This window comes from Pongo pygmaeus, chromosome 5 (genome assembly GCF_028885625.2).
Source record: "Pongo pygmaeus isolate AG05252 chromosome 5, NHGRI_mPonPyg2-v2.0_pri, whole genome shotgun sequence".
In the NCBI taxonomy this organism is placed as follows: domain Eukaryota; kingdom Metazoa; phylum Chordata; class Mammalia; order Primates; family Hominidae; genus Pongo; species Pongo pygmaeus.
In genome coordinates, this window is record NC_072378.2 from 143,402,563 (window position 1) to 143,426,315 (window position 23,753).

The following is a 23,753-nucleotide window of genomic DNA, read 5'->3' on the forward strand; positions in this document are numbered from 1 at the left end:
TCTTCAGGAAAATTATGTAATAAACTTAAATCTTTGCAAAGTATTGAAATTGAAAAGTACAGAAATCGTAAATGTGAATAAACAAATATTTTTCTCATTTTTTGATTCCTTAAAAGATAATTGTCAGTAAAAAAATATAATCAATATATTATATGTTTTGTAATACATGTAGAAGTAAAGTCTATGCAAAAATACAGGTTGAGTATCGGTTGGCCAAAATGCTGGGGACCAGAAGGGTTTTGAATTTTGGATTTTTTTGAATATTGGAATATTTGAATACACATAATGAGGTATCTTAGGAATGGGACCCAAGTCTAAACACAAAATTAATCCATGTTTTATATACACCTTATATACATATCCTGAAGGTAATTTTATGCAAAATATTTAATATTTTCGTGCATGAAACAAAGTTTGTATGCATTGAGTTGTAGAAGGCAAAGATGTCAGGTATGGAATTTTCCACTTGAAGCATCAATTTGGTGCTCAAAATGTTTTGAATTTTGGAGCATTTCAAATTTCAGACAGAAAAGATGAAAAAGATGTATCCTGTTGTACAGTTCTTACTTTTTATAGGAAGAGGCATAATATTAATTGAAGGTAGACTGTGAAAAGTTAATGATGCATATTGTAAATCTTAAAGCAAACACTTTTAAAAATGGAGAGAGTAAGTCATAGTGTCAATGAAACAGACTAATATAAAATACTTGATTTATATAATAGAAGGCAGGAAAAGAGAAAAAAGAACTCAGAACAAGTGGGTCAAAGAGAACACAAATAGTAAGACGATGAATTTCAACATAACTGTATTGATAATTACATTAAACCCAAACGGTATAAACAGTCTAATTAAAAGGCAGAGATTGTAAGACCAAATAAAAAAATATGACCTGCTACTTATATACTGTCTACAAGAAATTCACTTTAAATATCAAAAAAGGATAAAAGTAAAAGGATGATAAAAGATGTAACATGCAAACACTGATCATAATAAAGCTGAACTGTGTCTTTTAAGATTATGTGGGAATTCAAAACAAGAAATATCACCAGGGATAAAGAGGCATTTCATGAGACTAAAGTGTTCAAGTTATCAAAATATCGTATCTGTTATCAGCCATAACAGACCTGAAGTCAACATTCACTAATTCTGTGATCTTAAAGCATGTGACTTCAGCTTTCTTAGTCTAAGTTCCTTAATTTTATAAAATGGGGCTACTGCTTGACAGGACTGTTGCTACTAAAAGTACTCTGAATTCTATGTGAAATGTGAAATTATTTCTCTGCCCATTTTCATGTGTTTATTTTTAATTTTTTAACTCTTCATTTTTAAATCATTTCAGGTTTATAAAGCAGCTACAAAAACTCTTTGTATATTTTCACCAAAATTTCCCAGAAGTTAACATCTTATGTAACTAAATTATCAAAATCAGGAGATTAAACATTGATTCAGTATAATTATTAAATCTTCTTTAAAGTTTTACCAATTGTCTCTCTAATGTCATTTTTATTGTCCAGGATCCAATTCATGATCACATGCTGGTTTTGGCTGCCATGTATATCTACTCTCCTTTATTCTAGAACTGATTCTCAGTGCTTCTTTGTCTTTCATGTTCTTGTCACTTTTAAAGAGCACTGGTCAGTTATGTTTAGAAATATTTCTAAATTTAGGGTTATTATTATTTTTTTATTTGAGACAGTCTCACTTTGTCACCCAGGCTGGAGTGCAGTGGCACAATCTTGACTCACTGAAACCTTCTCCTCCCAGGTTCAAGAGATTTCCCTGCCTCAGCCTCCTGAGCTGGGATTAGAGGCTTGTGCCACCTTGTCAGACTAAGTTTTGTATTTTTAGTGGAGAGGGTGTTTCACCATGTTGACCAGGCTGGTCTTGAACTCCTGACCTCAAGTGATATGCCCACCTTGTTCTCCCAAAGTGCTGGGATTACAGGCGTGAGCCATTGTGCCTGGCCAAGTTTAGGGCTGATAGATTCCACAATTAAATATACATTAATTATTTTGAGTAAAAAAATCACAGGAATTATGCCATGTCCTTTTGAGTGCAGCATATGGGGAGACACAGGCCATTGATTTGTCTCTTACTGATGATGTTAACTTTGATTAGTAGGTTAAGGTGGTGTCTTCCAGGCTTCTTCACCTTGAAGTTACTATTTTTCTTTTTGAAACCCTCAGAAAGTGTACCCTGTCACGTTTTCCCCTTCAGCTTGGCATAAACAGAGAGAGGGAAGGAGGAAGGGGGGTGGATAGAGACAGAGAGAGAGGAGAAAGAGAGAACGTGAGAGTGAGTGGATTCCTGACATTTTTTTAGAGTACATTGTATCCATTTCTGCATTTCCATATCTTTTCTTAAACTACTTTAATTTAAAAAAAGAGATAGAAGGAATCTACTCTATCCTCATCCCAATCAAGTTGGAGCTAACTTAAGACTTGCCAAAGATAAAGAACCCTGCAAGAGCTGGGCGTGGTGGGTTATGCCTATAATTCCAGAGTTTTGGGGAGCCAGGGCAAGAGAATCCCTTGAGACCAGGAGTTCGAGGCTCCTGTGAGCTATGATTGCTCCATGGCACTCCACCCTGGGCTACAGACAGAGAGAGAGAGAGAGAGAGAGAGAGAGAAACCTTGCCTCTGAAAAAAAGGAACTCCTTGGGCACCTGAATTGTGCTGATGTTAACTCCTGTTTCAGTGGGAAAGTGTAAGATCTATAAGGGGAACAAGGGGAATATTGGTCTCTCCTTGGGTTTTTCTCCAGGTGGCATGTCATTTTCCCCTCCATCAGCTGAAGTCTCTCATTCCACCCTAGGAAGTTGTTCTTGAACTCGGGCACAGGAGGAGTTTCCTTTCTGGGATGTTGAGCAAGTCCATTTTTACCTAATAACTTCATCCAATATTCATTCTTGGCTCTGAAAGCTGCTCCTCCCACGTGGTCTGCAAAACAACACACCCTCATCCTACTCTGCCTGTTTATGTCACTGCTTCATCTGATGATTGTTTGTAATGGTCACATCTGCTGCTTATCTGCCTTGTAGGAGGCCATGGAGATGAGCAAGGTAATATGTGTTCAAAGGAAAGGAAAACATGTCCCACTCTGAGCCACACTCTTTTTCAGGGGCACAACATCACTGAAGTCATCATCTGCCCAGGATACCTCATGATTTCATCATAGGAGATATCCTTTTACATGTAGGAAACTATAATTCCCGAAGAGTGAAGGGACTTAGTGAAAACACAATTGAAGATGTAAATAATCCAAACTTAGAACTCAAATTTCCAGATTGTAACGACTCTGTTTAAAACACTACTGGCTCTCAGATGCCATGGAGCACTTAAGAAAGTTGTATGAAAATGAGCAAGACCCAATTTCATATTTACACAAAATTGCAGTATTCTAGACACTAAAGACAGAAGTAATTCTTCTCATGGGGAAATGCATTTACTTAGGAGTAAGTCCATGTGTAACAATTTAAAAAATAATTTTATAGCCATTGACTTTACACTCGTATCAGCTGAGTTCTAACCATGGTTTTAATTTAAAAAAAATAATATTTATTCTTTTTTGGTCCAAAAAGCAATACAAGAACAATGTAAAATTTGAAATTGTAGAAAAAAATGTATTATACAAAATGTAAGATGTAATGTAAAAAAATAAAAAGCACTGTTAAAGATAATCACCACTGCAGTTTTGGTTAGTAAAATCCTCCAACTTTTCTGCCTATGTAACATAAAAATATTTATATATTTTATATTACTTTCTATATTTAATTATATAGGTATATTGATAAGTTATAATCATATATAATTATATGTAAGTAATCATTATAAATATGTAATTATCATTATATTAAAATATGAGATTATTCCTACTTCTTTGAGAAAGCTCCTTTTCACACTTATTATAAGCTTTTCCTGTGAAGTTATACAACCTGAGTTTTAATGAGTATAAAGTATTCTATTGGATGGTTGAACCATAATTTATGTAAATATTATACAATATTTATGTAAATAATATATTGTTGGGACATAAAGTAGTTTTTTTAATGCTATTAACAATGACCATGACCAGCTTGGGCAACATGGCAAAACCCCATCTCCACAAAAAAATTTTAAAAAATTAGCCAGGCATGGTAGCTGCAGTCCCAGCTACCCACTAGGCTGAGGTGGAAGGATCAGTTGAGCCTGGGAGATGATGGCTACAGTGAGCCATGATCATATCACTGCACTCCAGCCTGAATGACAGAGTGAGACTCAAATAAAACCCCAAACCCACAATGATTAAATTAATATTCAAATATTTGAATCTTTATGTACATTCACAATAGGTAAAATATGTACAAATTAAAGTTTAAACTTATTTACTAATAAGTTACCAAAATCAGGAGATTTTTGTTACATATTTCTGTATTTCCTCTAGAAAGATTTACCCCAATTTACAATCTTCAAGCACTGTCTGTTTACTTCTTTGTTGTGACTATGAGGAGTGCATCTGGCCGCAGAGAACAGAAAAGCTGACCACAACAGTAAAAGTAAGAAGTCTGTTTGTCTCAGACCACAAGAAGGCCCGAGGTTATCAATCTTTTCATCTTTTTCATTGAGTAGTGTTTCACATGCATTTGCCTATATACCACGTGTATTAGCCCATTCTCACACTGCTATAAAGAACTGCCAGAGACTGGGTAATTTATAAAGGAAGAGATTTAATTGAGTCACAGTTCCACATGGCTGAGGAGGCCTCAGGAAACTTACAATCATGATGGAAGGGGAAGCAAACACACCCTTCTTCACATGATGGCAGGAAGAAGTGCCTAGCAAATGGGGGAAAGCCCCTTATAAAACCATCAGATATCGTGAGAACTCACTATCATGAGAAGAGCAGCATGGGGGTAAGGACCCCCATGATTCAATTACCTCCCACTGGGTCCCTCCCATGACACATGGGGGTTACTGAAACTACAATTCAATATGAGATTTGGGTAAGGACATAGCCAAACCACACACATCACACCATGCTTTTTAAAAGTTGACATCATCAAATGGCTATAATTATACAATAATTTTATTCTAATCATTCCCTAATTTTCCTTTTTATGTTATTTTAGTTAATCCTGTTTTGAACAGCTTTATGTATAATTTTTAGTTTACATCTTGGATTATAAGAGTCCTATGACTGAGGATTTCTACCTATTTTGATACCGTGGTCTAGTATTCTAAATGTTTTAAAAATTTATTTTAAAATGAACTTTGTATTCTAGAATAGTCTTAGATTTATAGGGAAGTTGCAAAGATAGTACAGAGGGTTCCCATAACCCTGTACCCAGTTTCTCTAATTGTTAACATCTTCCGTTACTATGGTACATTTGTCAAAACTAATGAATCAATATTGATACATCATTATTAATTAAAGTTCATACTTTATTCATATGTTCTTAGATTTTACCTGTTGTCCTTTTTCTGTTCCAGAAACCCACCCAGAATACCACTGAGTCATCATGTTTCCCTGGACTGCCTTTAGGCTGTGGCAGTTTCTCAGACTTTCCTTGCTTTTGATGACCTTGACAGTTTCGATGAATATTAATCAGGCATTTTGTAGAATCTTCCTCAATTTGGACTTGTATGATGTTTTCCTCATGATTAGATGGTGGTTACAAATTTTGGGGAGGAAGAACACAGAGGTAGAATGCCATTTTCCTCACATCACATCAAAAGTTCATGCTGTCAACGTGACCTGTCATGGATGATGTCAAATGCGATTATGTGGCTGAAGCAGAGTTCTTTTCCACTGAGAGTTACTCTTTCCCCTTCCCTCCATGCTGTGTTCTTTAGAAGGAAGTCCCTATGTGCAGCCCATACTTATGGGGGTTGTTGCGTAGGGAGTTATTCTCCACATCTTTGAGGGGATAGCTATACAAATTATTTGGAATACTTCTGTACATGTTATTTATTCAATAACTCATGAATATTTGTTTTATACATTGGGATATAATGTAATACTGCACTATTTATTTTCTTGCTCCAATTACCCCAGCTGTGGCCATTGGAATCTCTTTCTGTTGGCTTCTATATTCCTTTAATATACCCCATTTTTGTTTTGTTTTTAGCATTTCCTTATTTTATGACACTAAACGATGCTCCAGACTTGTCTCATATATTTTCTGCCCCATTCCTAGAATTGACCATTTCTCCACAGAGCCTGATGCTTTTTATTGGAGAATAGTATTACAAACCAAGATCTAGAAACTGAGTATGCTTAATACTTTATAACCTGTAATCAGCGATATATTTTTTCTAATTTTAATCCCGTTCTCATTGCAATTAAAAATTCATATACAGACATGTAAAATATCTGCAATTAAGCCTATTCTTTTTGTCTTGTTCGCGACAGAAATAAAGCAAGGCTGTTCTCAGGCATACGCTGGATTTCTTTTAATATTAATATGACTAAGGGTGATGCATGGATAGTTGCCTGCTGGGCAGAATGCCTTTTCACCCTTTCAAAGTTTCACCTGAAATCTCAGCCTTGGCCTTTAGGGTCACCTCCTATAAGCTCTGTGAATTGCACAGGAGGAGGAACAAGGTCCACTCTGTCATTCTGCCTCACCTCAGTAAACACAGCCATGAAAAGCTACTTCTATTCTCATTTCTCTAACTTCACACCTTCTATTAAACAAACCCAAGATTCCACCTCTGAAAAATAAATTGTATATAGCAAGGCAGTACAACAGCAAAACACATCCTGATTTGAAGCTCCATTTTGTACCATTCCATTTGTAACACCATTTTTATGAAATGACAAGACCAAAAGAACAAATTTAAGAAATATGAAGAATACGTTCATTTTTATGCAGTCATTATTGGCATTGTCCAATGATCAAGACCGTTGGCATTGGAGCCAAAATAAGAACAGAGAAGTATTACAGTGGAGAATTGAATCCATCAATCACATTAACAGTAAATTGCACACTAATCCTTTATCTATTATTTACAGTATCAATAAGTGTATCCTGTCTAGACTACAGAGTACTTAAACTCAAAGGTGTCAATAATAACAAAGAATAACATTATTAAATAATAAGCATCAATTAAAAATTAAAATGAATGGAATGTAGGAAAAAGCACCCTATAGACTGTGTTTATAAACCTAGCCTATTTTGTGAAACTGTTAAAGGAATTATGATTTATGCTAGCTGATAAATCTGATTTTGACAATTGGGTAAACAAAAAACTCATATTTTTAAAATTAAATTTTTTTTGCAGGAAAAAGGATCCCCATATGAATAAAATTTTAAATTTACATAATCAATGTTTTAGTATTTCCAAATTTTTTATGTGGTTTTCAAATTTGTATCTTATCAGTGTCATGTCAAATAAAAAGAGCTAAAGTAAATGGTTTATCTTGACCAAATTTAACGATCATGACCTCTATAGCTGCAAACAAAGCTTATCCGTTACCAAATGCAGTGTAGAATTTAACTTATATTTAGATAAAGTCAGGAAATGGCCTCTAAATGGTCCTCAATTTTCTTTCATGTAGACAAAAACTGAGTTTCCCCCTTTTGCTGAGTTGTTCAGTTAAAAGACTGTTTCATTTGGAGAGTGTGACTGATGGCTCCCCGTGAGAATGGGCAGGGGCAGAGCCAGGCCTGACCGGAGAGGGAGCCACTCTGTCCCCTAGGAAGCTGACTCAGGTTCCAAGGCTTATGACCTGGGCTTTGGCCCACGGGCATTTACTCAGAGAAAATTTGTAGAGTACAATCACGGTTGTTGAGTATAATCATGATGGCCCCTGACCATTCATTCATTTCATATAGGAAATACTTGGCATGTGTTTCAGAGGACTGGGCTGAGAGTGGAGATCCATGACATGATACCAGTGATCATGCGGGTCCTAAAGACAGGTGGTGCAGGTGTCCATGGTGAAACAAGGCCTTAGCTGGTAGACTAGATTTCAGGGACAGGATTCTAATACCCACCAGGAAATTTGTCTGGAAGAAAAACAAGCTCCTAGGTTTCTGAGAGGAAAACCAGATAGGTTATTTAACGAAGAACTTAAATTAGATTAATGCAGAGGCTCAACTTTAGAATCAGTGGCACATAGCAAGGTTGAGCCTATGGACAAGACCACCTTCTTTTAAGAGCCTGACACTGAAGGATGTGTGACTAGGGTGTGAGCATAGGAGTCAAAATTCAGCAGGAGACATTGATCCTAGATCAGACAGATTAAAAGCAAAGGGGTCTTAGCCTCTGAAAAGTAGCTGCTGGAACAGAGCACATGGAAGGCCTGTAATTTGGGACTGACTGGCTAACTTGGTAGCTTTTAGTATGGGGTCAAACCTAATGGGACTTGATATTAAGAATGGGACTTGATACTGAGGCTTCTGCCTGGGGGATTAGCACAGTTTAAATATGGCCTGACACAGGGGTGGAGTTGCTCTTGTATATGGGATGTCAGGAGTCCCAGCTGTGAGGAACTGGGAATTATAGAGACTGAAATCAGAAGACATGATGACTAAATGTAATGTCACACCCTGAATTGGATCCTGGGGCAGAAAGAGGTTATTAGGTAAAAAGTAAAAATATTTGAATAAAGTTTGGTCTTTAGTTAATTAAAATATGTCAATAACCATTCACTAGTTGTTAAAAATGAATCATAGAGATGTGATATGTTAACCATAACAGAAACTGGGTACAGGTTGTATAGCCACCTTCTGTACTATCATCGTGACTTTTTTTTGTAAATCTGAAACTATTCAAAAGTAAAAGTTTATTTTTTTAAAATCAGGCACCTCATTATCTTCCTCTTCTTTTTTGTTTTCTCATGGAGAAAACAGCATTTCCATTTCATTTTATCTGAGTGCTTTAGTATATTTCCAGTAATATGTTTTATGGTTTTTTGTCTGTGTCATATATAAAAATGAGCCCATTTTGCTTACATACTACAATGTCTAGTCTAGTCAGGCTGCTATAACAAAAATGCCATAAACTGAGTGATTTCTATGCAATACGAATTTATTTCTCATAGTTCAGAAGGCCAGGAAGCTCAAGAACAAGGTGCCAGCAGATTTGCTACCAGGAGAGGGCCCACTCTGGTTCACAGAAGGCATCTTTTCCACCCTCACTTGGTGGAAGGGGTAAGGGATCTTTCTTGGGCCTCTTGTAAAAGGCACATCCTATTCATGAGGGTTCCATCTTCATGATCTAATCATTTCCCAAAGGTCTCACCTCCTAATACTGTCACATAAGAGAAGTTTTCAACTATTGAATTTCGAGGCACAAACACTCAGATTATAGCATAACAAAAATTGTTCAATAACAAAAAATAACATGTACTACGACTTCAGATATAATATTAATTGAAGAAATGATTTTATAAATGTGAATAAAGCATATTTTTAAAATAGTGTTTAAAAACAGAATAAATTTATTTTCAAGTCAATAGAGGTTACTTTTTAAATTAATGCTTGACATCATTTTAAATTTAATTTATCCCCTTACTTCCTTCTTTCATCTCTCTGTCTCTCTACCTGTTGCATTTTGTTAAAAATCTACAATTATATTTGATAGTTATAAAAAGCTTAGAGTTGTCATACCTTTGACACCATCTACTTCAATTCTATCTTTTGATAAAGAAATGGAGGTTCAGGGCTTTGATAAGCTACCCAAAATGAGCTATGCAATTCCATATATTAATAAATAACAAAATTGGGCCTAGATCCAGTAGTCTACCAGTATTAGTCGGTTTTCATGCTGCTGATAAAGACATACCCAAGACTGGGCAATTTACAAAAGAAAGAGGTTTATTGGACTTAACAGTTCCATGTGGCTGGGGAGACCTCACATCATGGCGGAAAGCAAGGAGGAGTAAGTCACATTTTATGTGGATGGCAGCAGGCAAAGAGAACTTGTGCAGGGAAACTCCCAGTTTTAAAACCATCAGATCTCGTGAGACCCATTCACTATCACAAGAACAGCACAGGGAAGACCAGCCCTCATGATTCAATCATCTTCCACTGGGTCCCTCACACAACACATGGGAATTATGGGAGCTACAAGATGAGATTTGGGTGGGGACACAGAGCCAATCCATATGACTACCTCCTAACAAAAAGCACATTTTAATGCACAGTCTTGCCTTCACTCTACAAAAATTACTTTGTTTCTAGAGTTATTCTTGAAATTTCCCTTCCTATAAAGACAAAGACAAGTTTGTGTCAATGGCTATTTACTTGGACTTTATCATCCATTGTTTCAGCAGGACTGATGTGAATCCTTTTACAGCTTAACTTTATAACCTCTTTAAAAGGAAATGCTGAGAAAAATTCATGATTCTCATCCTTAGATAAAAATGCCAGCCAGTTAATAATTTATAAAATAATTTTACTACCATATGGATTTTCCCCCATCTAGTCCAATTTTCTGAGTGCATATATGTGCTAAAATTTTAAGAGTGTAAACAGCAAAGTTGTTTTTAAAATTAGCTCTCCAAAGAATTATAAAGCAGTAAAGGAAATGAAATATGTTAGCCTTGAAGGTGATGCTATAAAGATATACAGTTACGAGTAGGAAGAAACATGTTCACTTGTATATTCTGGGCTGTTCTTTATTTTGTGGCTGCAGTCTACTTGCTATGATTTTCCCTGAGGGAATTTCTGTTTCCATTCCAAGTGGTCTGTGTTCCAAAACAGCTACCAAAGTTTATTGCTCATGTTCTTTCCATTCCCTACAAGTCAATGTCTTGCCACATTAAAGAGGTGTTTTCATGTCTTCAGAGCATCTCTTCTGTACCCATCCCATCCCCAAACTACAGCTACCAGGGGCGGTTTCCCTGACAGCAGCTGCTGTCATCTTATGTGGCCTCCAGGGGTGGTTCAAGGAACAATGGAAGGGTATTCAGAAGTGAAAGAAAATAGGGCTTGACAGGTCAGATTGCAGTTATGACAGGCCTGGGTTCCTGGATTTGTTGGTTGGGGGTCCTACCTTGCCATAGCTCTTAAGTTTAATTTGGGGCTTGGTGACTCTCTGGCGCCACACTCTGGCATCCTCATCATCAGCAAAGCCCTTTGGACTCCATCAAGCAGTGCAGCGCAGATCATCACAGAGAAACGCGTGGAGAAAACAACGTAAAAATCTCTGTGAAACTTATCATATTCCAGAGATATAGGACTAACTTGAGGAATTTTCCTTCAAAATTTGTTTTCTTCAGGTATTTAAAGTCAGAGTTAGGCACAAGTTTGGCTTTGAGTTCCCCATTTGTACCATATACTTCTTCATTTTCATTTTTTTCTATGTACAAATAACATAGGCATCATTGAACAAATTTATTCAAAAGGAATAATGAAAATCTCCGCCCCATCCTTACACCATGCCTGAGAGAAAACCACTGATCGCAGTTGGTCTACATCCTTCCAAGTTTGGGACTGTGTTTATGCAAATATGTACATAAATATACTACGAAAAATGTATCATACTGTGTGTGTATGTGTAACTCGCACTTGCCTTTTTACTAAACAATATACATTGGGTATCTTTCTATATCAATACACACAGAGTCATTTCATTCTTTTTAATAGCCACATAGTATTCCACTCTATTATACAGAGTTATTATAATCTATTTAACCAGTCCCCCAATGATAGGGATTTGGATTAGTTTCACACTTGTAATAAAAGTGGCATCATTATACATATATCTGTGATTACTTGGAGAAATATTTTTCATAATAAATTTCTAGAAGAGAAAGACAAAATATATCAATGTATGCTTCCATCAAGAATGATTAAAGTCCATATTTTTTCCTATTGTCATACCTAACAATGTAAATTTTTAATACATTTTGGTCTTTGTAGTCTAATTTTTTTTACTTAATTATAAGTGAGTTTGTATATTTTTTAAGAGCTATGTTTAATGATCATCTGTGCTACTTCTTTGTGAATTCTGTGTTTATATTTGTTGTTTATTTTCTGTAGTGGTGTTTTCCTTTATCTTACAGATTTGTGAAAGATAATTTTAACATATTGGGTGTCATTGCAATTTCCCTCATTTTGTCATCTGTCTTTTATCTTGTTTATATAGTCATTTCATTCATCTTTTTCTTTATGGTTTGTACTTATCTGATGTGTTTAGCAAGGTGTTCCTTACATAAAAATTATTTTCCACTGGTACATTTATTATTTTTGTTATTTTTAAAACATTAACCAATCTAGAGACCTTTTAGGATATGGTTCTGAAGTAGGAATACAGATTCATTTCTTCCCAATTGGGTAGGAAAATTTTGTAGCCCATTTACTGAACAATATGTCTTTTCTCCACTAATATGAAATATCACTTTATTATATAGTAAATCTCATATATATCAAGGTCTGTTTTTTATTATGAATAACTCATTGACATATTGATTTTTATCTCTATTAGTGTCAGAGTGTTTTAATTGCTGTATTTTATAATATGTTTTAATAAATTACAGATCAAGACTTCATTAATCATTTTCATATTGCTCATAGCATTATAACTTCTTTATTATATTCCAAATAAAATTTTAAACTTATTTTTCAAGGTTCTGAAAATGCTTTAGTTTTTAATTGTAATTGCAATAATTTTATTATAACTTACTACTTTATACTCTTCCCTCAATATAGTTATGTTTCCTCATTTATTTTAGTCTTTCTTTTGTGTTTAACTGAAAATCTTGCATCTTTCTTATTGGATTTATTTCTAGGTATGTTTATTAGCATTATTAATGATTCTTGTTTCCCACTTCATTTTCTAACTTTTATTGATTTTTGGTATATTAATCTTGTATTAACTGCCTTCTCGTACTTTCTGTTGCTGTAGCATACAGTTTTCTTGATTTTACTCCAAGGTAGTTATATAATTTTTGGTAAGTAATCATACGTTTTACAACCAATATATACTTTTTTCCTTTCCTTATATTCTTTTATTGGCCATAAGTTCCAGAATCTTACTGAATAATAGAAGTATTAATAGAAAGCATTCTCTATTTTTTTTTATATTATACTTTAAGTTCTGGGGTACATGTGCACAACGTACAGGTTTGTTACATAGGTATACATGTGCCACGTTGGTGTGCTGCACCCATCAACTCATCATTTATATTAGGTATTTCTCCTAATGCTATCCCTCCCCCAGTCCCCCACCCACCTACAGGCCCCAGTGTGTGATGATCCCCTCCCTGTGTCCATGTGTTCTCATTGTTCAATTCCCACTTATGAGTGAGAACATGCGGTGTTTGGTTTTCTGTCCTTGTGATAGTTTGCTGAGAATGATGGTTTCCACTTTCATCCATGTCCCTGTAAAGAACATGAACTCATCTTTTTTTATGGCTGCATAGTATTCCATGGTGTATATGTGCCACATTTTCTTTATCCAGTCTATTACTGATGGGCATTTGGGTTGGTTCCAAGTCTTTGCTATTGTGAATAGTGTTACAATAAACATACATGTGCTCGTGTCTTTATAGCAGCATAATTTATAATCCTTTAAGTAATGGGATTGCTGGGTCAAATGGTATTTCTAGTTCTAGATCCTTGAGGAATCACCACACTGTCTTCCACAATGGTTGAACTAATTTACACTCCCACCAACAGTGTAAAAGCATTCCTATTTCTCCACATCCTCTCCAGCACCTGTTGTTTCCTGACTTTTTAATGATCACCATTCTAACTGGTGAGAGATGTTATCTCATTGTAGTTTTGATTTGCATTTCTCTAATGACCAGTGATGATGAGCATTTTTTCATATGTCTGTTGGCTGCATAAATGTCTTCTTTTGAGGAGTGTCTGTTCATATCCTTCACCCACTTTTCGATGCGGTTGTCTTTTTCTTATAAATTTGTTGAAGTTCTTTGTAGGTTCTGGATATTAGCCCTTTGTCAGACGGATAGATTGCAAAAATTTTCTCCAATTCTGTAGGTTGCCTGTTCACTCTGCTGAGAGTTTCTTTTGCTGTGCAGAAGCTCTTTAGTATAATTAGATCCTATTTGTGCATTTTGGCTTTTGTTGCCATTGCTTTTGGTGTTTTAGTCATGAAGTCTTTGCCCATGCCTAGGTCCTAAATGGTATTGCCTAGGTTTTCTTCTAGGGTTTTTATGGTTTTAGGTCTTACATTTAAGTCTTTAATCCATCTTGAGTTAATTTTTGTATATGGTGTAAGGAAGGAATCCAGCTTCAGCTTTCTACATATGGCTAGCCAGTTTTCCCAGCACCATTTATTAAATAGGGAATCCTTTCCCCATTGCTTGTTTTTGTCAGGTTTGTCAAAGATCAGATGGTTGTAGATGTGTGGTGTTATTTCTGAGACCTCTGATCTGTTCTATTGGTCTATATAACTGTTTTGGTACCAGTACCATGCTGTTTTGGTTACTGTAGAGTTGTAGTACAGTTTGAAGTCAGGTAGTGTGATGCCTCCAGCTTTGTTCTTTTTGCTTAGAATTGCCTTGGCTATGTGGGCTCTTTTTTGGTTCCATATGAACTTTAAAGTAGTTTTTTCCAATTCTGTGAAGGAAGTCAGTGGTAGCTTGATGGGGATAGCATTGAAGGTATAAATTACCTCGGGCAGTATGGCCATTTTCACGATATTGATTCTTCCTATCCATAAGCATGAAATGTTCTTCTATTTGTTTGTGTCCTCTTTTATTTCATTGAGCAGTGATTTGTAGTTCTCCTTCACATCCCTTGTAAGATGCATTCCTAGGTATTTTATTCTCTTTGTAGCAATTGTGAATGGGAGTTCACTCATTATTTCACTCTCTATTTGCTTGTAATTGGTGTATAGATATGCTTGTGGTTTTTGCACACTGATTTTGTATCCTGAGACTTTGCTGAAGTTGCTTATCAGCTTAAGGAGATTTGGGCTGAGATGATGGAGTTTTCTAAATATATAATCATGTCATCTGCAGAGACAATTTGACTTCCTCTTTTTGTAATTGAATACCCTTTATTTATTTCTCTTGTCTGATTGCCCTGGCCAGAACTTCCAATACTATGCTGAATAGGAGTGATGAGAGAGGGTGTCCTTGTCTTGTGCCAGCTTTCAAAGGGAATGCTTCCAGTTTTTGCCCATTCAGTATGATATTGGCTGTGGGTTTGTCATAAATAGCTCTTATTATTTTGAGATATGTCCCATCAATACCTAGTTTATTGAAAGTTTTTATCATGAAGGGCTGTTGAATTTTGTTGAAGGTCTTTTCTGCATCTATTGAGATAAGCATGTGGGTTTTGTCATTGGTTCTGTTTATGTGATGGATTACGTTTATTGATTTGCATATGTTGAACCAGCCTTGCATCCCAGGGATGAAGCCGACTTGATCATGGTGGATAAGCTTTTTGATGTGCTGCTGGATTCGGCTTGCCACTATTTTATTGAGGATTTTTGCATCAATGTTTATCAGGGATACTGACCTAAAATTCTTTTTTTGTTGTGTCTCTGCCAGGCTTTCGTATCAGGATGATGCTGGCCTCCTAAATGAGTTAGGGAGGATTCCCTCTTTTTCTATTGATTGGGATAGTTTCAGAAGGAATGGTACCAGCTCCTCTTTGTACCTCTGGTAGAATTCGGCTGTGAATCCGTCTGGTCCTGGCCTTTTTTTGGTTGGTAGGCTATTAATTATTGCCTCATTTCAGAACCTGTTATTGGTCTATTCAGAGATACGACTTCTTCCTGGTTTAGTCTTGGGAGGGTGTATGTGTCCAGGAATGTATCCATTTCTTCTATGTTTTCTAGTTTATTTGCATAGAGGTGTTTATAGTATTTTCTGATGGTAGTTTGTATTTTTGTGGGATTGGTGGTGATATCCCCTTTATCATTTTTTATTGCGTCTATTTGATTCTTCTCTTTCTTCCTTATTAGTCTTGCTAACAGTCCATGAATTTTGTTGATCTTTTCAAAAAACCAGATCCTGGATTCATTGATTTTTTTTGAAGGTTTTTTTGTGTTTCTATCTCCTTCGGTTCTGCTCTGATCTTAGTTATTTCTTGTCTTCTGCTAGCTTTTCAATTTGTTTGCTCTTGCTTCTCTAGTTCTTTTAACTGTGATGTTAGAGTGTCGATTTTAGATCTTTCCTACTTTCTCTTGATGGCATTTAGTGCTATAAATTTCCCTCTAAACACTGCTTTAAATGTGTCCCAGAGAATCTGGTACGTTGTGTCTTCATTCTCAATGGTTTCAAAGAACATCTTTATTTCTGCCATCATTTCATTAGTTACCCAGTAGTCATTCAGGAGCAAGTTGTTCAGTTTCCATGTAGTTGAGTGGTTTTGAGTGAGTTTCTTAATCCTGAATTCTAATTTGATTGCACTGTGGTCTGAAAGACAGTTTGTTGTGATTTCTGTTATTCACATTTGCTGAGGAGTGTTTTACTTCCAAACACTCCTACTGGTCCATTTTAGAATAAGTGCGATGTAGTGCTGAGAAGAACATATATTTTGTTGATTTGGGGTGGAGTGTTCTGTGGAAGTCTATTAGGTCTGCTTGGTCCAGAGCTGAGTTCAAGTCCTGGATATCCTTTTTAAATTTCTGTCTTGTTGATCTGTCTAATATTGACAATGGGATGTTAAAGTCTCCCACTATTATTGTGTGGGAGTCTCAGTCTCTTTGTAGGTCTCTAAGTGCTTGCTTTATGAATCTGGGTGCTCCTGTATTGGGTGCATATATATTTAGGATAGTTAGCTCTTCTTGTTGAATTGATCCCTTTACCACTATGTAATGGCCTTGTCTCTTTTGATCTTTGTTGGTTTAAAGTCTGTTTTATCTTTGCTATTGTGAATAGTGCCGCAAGTTGATGTGTGCAGCAAACCAACATGGCACATGTATACTTATGTATCAAACCTGCATTTTGTGCACATGTACCCTAGAACGTGAAGTATAATAATAAAAAAAAGTCTGTTTTATCACAGACTAGGACTGCAACCCCTGCTTTTTTTTGCTTTCCATTTTCTTGGTAGATCTTCCTCCATCCCTTTATTTTGAGCCTATATGTGTCTTTGCACATGAGATGGGTCTCCTGAATACAGCACACCGATGGATCTTGACTCTTTATTCAATTTGCCAGTCTGTGTCTTTTAATTGGGGCATTTAGCCCATTTATATTTAAGGTCAATATTATTATGTGTGAATTTGATCCTGTCATTATGATGCTAGCTGCTTATTTTGCCCATTAGTTGATGCAGTTTCTTCATAGTGTCAATTGACTTTACTATTTGGCATGTTTTTGCAGTGGCTGGTACCCATCGTTCCTTTCCATATTTAGTGCTTCCTTCAGGAGCTCTTGTAAGGCAGGCCTGGTGGTGACAAAATCTCTCAGCATTTGCTTGTCTATAAAGGATTTTATTTCTCCTTCCCTTGTGAAGCTTAGTTTGGCTGGATATGAAATTCTGCATTGAAATTTCTTTTCTTTAAGAATGTTGAATATTGGCCCCCACTCTCTTCTGGCTTGTAGGGTGTCTGCCAAGAGATCCGCTGTTAGTCTGATGGGCTTTCCTTTGTGGGTAACCTAACCTTTCTCTTTGGCTGCCCTTAACATTTTTTCCTTCATTTCAACCTTGGTGAATCTGATTATTATACGACGGGGTTGCTTTTCTCGAGGAGTATCTTTGTGGTATTCTCTGTATTTCCTGAACTTGAATCTTGGCCTGTCTTGCTAGGTTGGGAAAGTTTTCCTAGATAATATCCTGAAGAGTGTTATCTAACTTGGTTCCATTCTCCCCGTCACTTTCCGGTACACCAATCAAATGTAGATTTGGTCTTTTCACATAGTCCCATATTTCTTGGGGGCTTTATTCATTTCTTTTCACTCTTTTTTCTCTAATCTTGTCTTCTCACTTTATTTCATTAATTTGATCTTCAATCACTGATATCCTTTCTTCCACTTGATCTAATCAGCTATTGAAGCTTTTGTATGCTTCATGAAGTTCTCGTGCTGTGTTTTTCAGCTCCCTCAGGTAATTTATGTTTTTCTCTACACTAGTTATTCTAGTTAGCCGTTCCTCTAACCTTTTTTCCAGGTTCTTAGCTTCCTTGTGATGGGTTAGAACATGCTCCTTTAGCTTGGAGAAGTTTGTTATTACCCACCTTCTGAATCCTACTTCTGTCAATGCATCAAACTCATTCTCCGTCCAGTTTTGTTCCCTTGCTGGCAAGGAGTTGTGATCCTTTGGAGGAGAAGAGGCATTCTGGTTCTTGGAATTTTTAGCCTTTCTGCTCTGGTTTCTCCCCATCTTTGTGGTTTTATCTACCTTTGGTCTTTTATCTACCTTTGGTCTTGATGTTGGTTTTGGTGTGGATGTCCTTTTTGTTGATGCTGATGCTATTACTTTCTGTTTCTTAGTTTTCCTTCTAACAGTCAGGTCCCTCAGTTTCAGATCTGTTGGAGTTTGCTGGAGGTCCACTCTAGACCCTGTTTGCCTGGGTATCACCAGCGGAGGCTGCAGAACAGCAAATATTGCTGCCTGATCCTTCCTCTGGAAGCTTTGTCCCAGGGGGGCACACACCAGATGCCAGCAAGAGCTCTCCTTAATGAGGTGTCTCTCGGACCCTACTGGGAGGTGTCTCCCAGGCAGGGTACATGGGTGTCAGGGACCCACTTAAGGAGGCAGTCCATCCATTGTCAGAGCTCGACTACCATGCTGGGTGAGCCACTGCTCTTTTCAGAGCTGTCAGGCAGGGACATTTAAGTCTGGAGAAGCTGTGCCTACAGCTGCCCCTTCCCCCACGTGCTCTGTCCCAGGGGATGAGGGTTTTATCTATAAGGCCCTGACTGGGGCTACTGCCTTTTGTTCAGATATGCCGTGCCCACAGAGGTGAAACCTAGAGAGGCAGTCAGCCTTGCTGAGCTTAAATGGCCTCCACCCAGTTCGAGCTTCCTGACAGCTTTGTTTACTCTATGAGCATAAAACTGCCTACTCAAGCCTCAGCAATGGTGGATGCCCCTCCCCCTGCCAAGCTCCAGCATCCCAGGTCAATTTCAGACTGCTGCCCTTGCAGTGAGAATTTCAAGCCAATGGATCTTAGCTTGCTGGACTCCGTGAGCATGGGACCCACTGAGCCAGCCACTGGAGGGAATCTCCTGGTCTACCAGTTGTGAAGACCATGGGAAAAGCGCAGTATTTGGGCAGAAGTGTACTGTTCCTCCCGGCACAGTCTCTCATGGCTTCCCTTGGCTAGGAAAGGGAAATACCCTGACACCTTGTGCTTCCCAGGTGAGGCGATGCCCCACCCTCCTTCAGCTAGCCCTCTGTGGGATGCATCCACTGTCCAACCAGTCTCAATGAGATGAACCAGATACCTCAGTTGGAAATGCAGAAATCACCCATCTTCTGCGTCGCTCCCACTGGGAGCTGCAGACCGGAGTTGTTCCTATTAGGCCATCTTGGAAGAGTCCCTGGTTTTTCTTCTTGTGCTCCCGTGTCCTCTTATTTATCATTTTAATGTGATTATTTTTGGTATTTCATTATTAAGTATTATATTGGGTTTGGATTTCTAAAAAATACTTGTTACCAAGTTAAGAAAGTCTGCTTTTCCCTTGGCACACTAGGAATTTTAATCAAAAGTAACGTTAACATTTATAAAATATCCTTTAGCATCTACCAAGATTACATTAGCATATTTCCTAACTTTGAACAATTTTTGTACTGTTGAATAAATTTGATCAGATAAAGTGTATTGCTCTTTTAGTATACTGTTGGATTTGATATTTCATAACAGACTTTTTATTTGTGCTTATTAGATAGATTGGCCCATGGTTTTGTGACATATTTATCAGGTTTATTGTATCAAAGTTATGATTTCTATAGTTTTGTAACAATTAAGTACTACAGAACTTAACTATACATCAGTATTTAGTAAAAATTTCTGAGAAAACCAACATGGCCCAGAGCCATTTTACAGTATTTTTTTTACAAAACTTTCAACTGTTCTATGCACATTGATTTTTTGGCTTCCTATATTTTATTCAGGCAAATTGGTTGTTTGTAGTTTCCTTAAAAAAAACTATTTTAAAATTTTATACTCAGAAAAGTACAAAAATTTTATTTAAAAATTATAATTTCCTTTGATTATACCTTTTCTGTTTTCTAATATTGTATTTGTGTTCTCTTAGGTTTCCTTTGGCTAGACTTGAAAGGGATTGATTGGTTTGTTTTGTTTTTATAACTTTTCAAATACAAGATTACTGTTTTTATCAATAAATTGTAATGTTTGGCTTTCTCATATGTAAGTCATTGCTTTTGCATTCTTTTCTTTACTTTCTTTTGATTTATTTTCTTCTTTTTAATTTCCTGAGTTATACATTTATGTTATTTTAAGCAAAATTTTTCATAAGGTAAGATTTGGTTACAATTCACAAGATTATATTATGTTATCAGCATTCTTTTTTCCTCTTTGATACAGGAGTTATCTAGAAGACTGTATTTTCATTTCCAGGTGATTTTTAGAAATGTTTTATTTTGATGCTGATGTCAGTATTTATTGCATGGAGTCAAACGTATATTTCCTATACAAAATTATTCATTTTCAAATATATTTCTAATTATACAAGTAGTATATGAATACATTTTTATTGTGAAAGATTCATATAATGTAGACAAAACTATTTCCTCTAACCCCATCTCTAGTGGCAACATTAGTTACTGGCTTATTGTATATCATTTCAGTCTCTTTTCTATTCATCTGTGTCCTCTCACCAGGAACTGGTACCATCGTGTACTTACTGTATGTAGCACACTGACCCATGCATCCATGGGCATTGCTCCCACCTGCAGGCTGCTGCCTAGCTTGTGGCTAATATGGGGATATAGAGAAGTCAATTCATCTGGTTGCTCCTGCTGAAGTACACCAACTAATCACCTTCTCGATTACTTTTGATGCACCCCTGCTCATCCCATCTGCCAACCCAGAGCATGTAGTAACTCTTTTATAGAAGTTTTTCCTGCATGCAATTTGACCATACATTTCTCCTTCAAGAGACTGTGTTTTCATCTTTCAGTTATTCAACATAATTTTGTGTAGTCAATATTCATTTATAGTTACCAACATATTTACCCATCCAATATTTTTCATTCCCTCCTTGAATTTCCATCTTTTCAAATGAGATCATTTTTACTTTTGCTAGTAGAAATCCCTTCAGCATTTCAGTGTAAAACTACTAGCAATAAATTATGTGAATTTTGTTTTTTTGTTTACTTTTTGCTTCTTTTTGTTGTTTGTTTGAAAATGTCATCATTTAACGTTCATTTTTGAAGATTGTTTTTCACACATTGGCCTTTAGTTTCTTTCAGTACTCTAGAGATAGCATTCCATTATCTTCTGGCTTCTATTGTTGCTATTAGAGACAGCTGCCAGTCTCATTGTTGCTCTTTTGTAGATAATATGTCTTTTTTCTTCTGGCTGGTTTTTCCATCTTCTCTGTCTTTGGTTCAGCATTTTTATTCTGAGTTGCATAATTGTGGTTTTCTCTATACTTATCCTGCTTGAGGGTTTGCTGAGCTTCTTAATCAGTGGATTAAATGTATTTTATCTGCTTTAGAAAATTCCCAACCATTATCCCTTTGAATATTGCTTCTGCTCTATTTCTTTCTCCTTGCCCTCTGAAACTTCAGTTTTACATGGTAGACCTTTCATACTTGTCCTGTATGTCTCTTACATTTGTTTCTTATTTTTTCTCTTTTTTTCTTCCATGCTTCACTTTGTATATTTTTCATTGATATGTTTCCAGTTCACAAGTCTTGTATTCAATAGTGTCCAACCTATTGTTAAACTCATATATTGAGTTTTTAAATTTAATTTTGAAATAGTTTACTTTGAAATATTTTTATCAGAAAAGTTGCAAGAACAGTAGAATGAACTCCCACATTCTCTTCATCCAGATTCCTCAGTTAGTAGTTTCATATTTGCTCCATCTCTCTTTGTAAAGATGATAGAGATAGATAGATAGATAGATGTGTATTTTCAAGGATATGATACCTTTTTTGAACATTTTGAGAGCAAGTTAAGCAAGTTGAAATCTTTATGTCCTATCATCTCTAAATATTCCTATTACTACTTCTCCCAAAGACACTCTCCTACAGAGTAATTGCCAAGCCTTTCAAATCAGAAAATGGACACTGATAAATACCACCATTCAAACCACTGTTCATTACTATCCAATGTTCCAGGCTAATCTTGAAATTTCCCTACCTTCATCCTTGAATCATCCACTTTTACAAGGAGTCCTTGTTGTTTGTTATGGAAATTGGAACCTACATACTTGGTATTAATTGCTACTGGGGTGTCATTGCACCTAGGCCCTCTCCATGGTCAGAATTTTGAAATATATGTATGTATTCATGTATATGTACACAGACATATTCACTTGCATTGATAATTTTTTTTGTTCTTTCCTCCCTTCCCTTTCACTCTTTCCTTCTTTCCTTCCTTTTGCTCTTTCCTCCCTTTTGCTCTTTCCTTCCTTCCTTCTTCCTTCTTACCATAACAATAGCAATGAGTTATTTTCTTCTCTTCCCCTTTTCATATTTGTAAATTTCTTTTCCCACAGAGAGAAATCCAGCTTCCATTAGCTTCAATATAGATACTTTCTTGATCAATCCTCCTTTACATAATTAATTTCCTGAAAATGCTAGGTACTGCCATGGCCAACTCATCACTCTTGATTTCATCTCCAGGCAAGTTGTCACTTTTGAACTTTTCTCCCCACCAAACCCTGAGCTGTTTGATATGCCACTGCCTCCATGCCCCTGCCTCCACCTTTCTGGCTGTTAGACACATTGCTAACTGTGCACCCCAACTTACTCTCACCTTCACCTCCGTGGTGCTTCTTCTGCTGGGCATACAACTGCCACCATATGTACCCCCTATACATGCTTCCTTGGACACCAGGCACTCTGCTGCCGCCACATGGCTTTCCCATTATGACTTCTTTTGCCCCTATGCACATCACTATCTGTATGCCCGCCACCCTACTTTCTTGGCTGTTGGACACACTGCTATCTGTATTGACCCTTTCCACTGCAGTTTTCTCCATATATTGATTTCTTAACTGAAGATACCATATTTTTTCAAATTTAGAATGCCTAAAGAAATCTTTTTTATAGGTTACTTTTACTGAAAATTGTCCATTTCCTCATCGACTTTGCACTTTATTTTCTTAAACATATTCATAAAAATTATTTGTAAATTCTCATTTGCTGATTACAATATCTTGATCATCTATAATTGTGTTTCTATTGTGTGTGTTTTTTTCTCTTGATTATTGGGCAAATGAACTTGATCTTCCATGTCTAGTAATTTTAAAAATGTTAGACATTATGTATAATAAAACCATAAAGGGTCCAGATGATATTGCCTTTCACCGAAAAGTGTTCCCTTTTTCTTCTGTTGGGCAGGTAGAATAGCCTTTGATCACCTCAATCGAGTCAGAGATTATTCTGAATCAGAAGCTGGTTTCAGTTTTGCTAAGTGTACCTCCGATTCACTTCTGTTCTTAGGGTGTGGCCCTCCAGGGCTTTCAATTGAGAGCTTGGTGGATCTCTGTCTTCCAGCCCTAAAAGATAACAGCAAGTTTTCAGTTTAGCTCTTTAACCTCCTGCTCCATAAAGCTTCAAAATTCAGCAAATCTCTTGAAAGGAAGACTGGCAATGTGTTTGGGACACTCTATAGTCTTCTGTGAAGGCTAGAGATCTCTTTTGTTGTTTTCTTTGAGGGACAGCCTGTAGCTTTGCTCAGAATCTGTAAATATTCCC

At 36.5% G+C, this 23,753-nt stretch overlaps 1 long non-coding RNA gene across 1 annotated transcript in view; it reads right to left on the minus strand.

Annotated features, from left to right (window-relative positions):
- LOC129038818 (uncharacterized) overlaps window positions 1–21,316 on the minus strand; it is a 79,155-nt gene extending 57,839 nt beyond the window's left edge. Inside the window, exons 1-2 of the long non-coding RNA XR_008503233.2 lie at window positions 20,727–21,316; window positions 5,447–5,734 (exon numbers count right to left, since the gene is read on the minus strand). This is a non-coding gene — a long non-coding RNA (uncharacterized LOC129038818). The remainder of the gene's footprint in view (window positions 1–5,446; window positions 5,735–20,726) is intronic.
- Window positions 21,317–23,753: the final 2,437 nt, after the last annotated feature.